We start from the raw sequence: 819 nt of genomic DNA on the forward strand, positions 1-819 counted from the left end.
TAGAGAAGTACAGTTTCCACTAACACACTCATATCCCCTCCCGCTCAATATCCATAAAAAACAAAGCAGAAAAAAGAATCTATCCAAAAATACAGCGCGTCCATAAATCGTCCTTAAATCACCTGGAGAAGTTTAAAAGTCGGCCACACCCGTCGCTGCAACACCCATGATTTACCCACAAAGCGTCCAGCTGTTCCCCGGCCGCCACTGATTCATTTGGCCCACTCGAAGGGATGGGCAAGGCGCTTGGTCGTTTGAGGAGACGCTTTGGAGGGGCTCTCGGAGGGGGGGGAGGGAGGGGGGGGAGAAGGGAGGATGGGAGGGAGGGGGAGGAGAAGGATGGGAGGAGGGGAAGGAAGGGAGGGAGAAGGGAGGATGGGAGGGAGGGGGAGGAGAAGGATGGGAGGAAGGAGGTGAAGGAAGGGAGGAGGGGAGGGGAAGGAGAAGGGAGAGGGGAGGGTTGGTCAGTGCTCAGGGCGAGGGGAAGAGACTGGTAGATGAGGAGGAGGGGGGAAAGGGGAGGGGGTGTGGTTGGAGTGTTGGTGGACGTTAGGGTGAAGAGGGGAAGGTGAGGGAGCGAGGGGAGGGGGTGGACACTGCAGCTGGCGGGGTCCGAAACTCTTGTCTCCTTGATAATAGAGAGCCTGACAGAGTTCATGTTATTCTTGTGTTTGGGTGTTTTCTTCTCTTCTCTTTTCTCTCATGCATTTTTTCCCCGAATACTCATTCACCCATTTCGACGAAATAAATAATTATCGAAATGTCAGTATCCTGTTCAAATGCTCATTCATCCATCCGACAGCTCTTTTGAGAGGCCAT

This window comes from Penaeus monodon, chromosome 25 (assembly GCF_015228065.2).
Source record: "Penaeus monodon isolate SGIC_2016 chromosome 25, NSTDA_Pmon_1, whole genome shotgun sequence".
In the NCBI taxonomy this organism is placed as follows: domain Eukaryota; kingdom Metazoa; phylum Arthropoda; class Malacostraca; order Decapoda; family Penaeidae; genus Penaeus; species Penaeus monodon.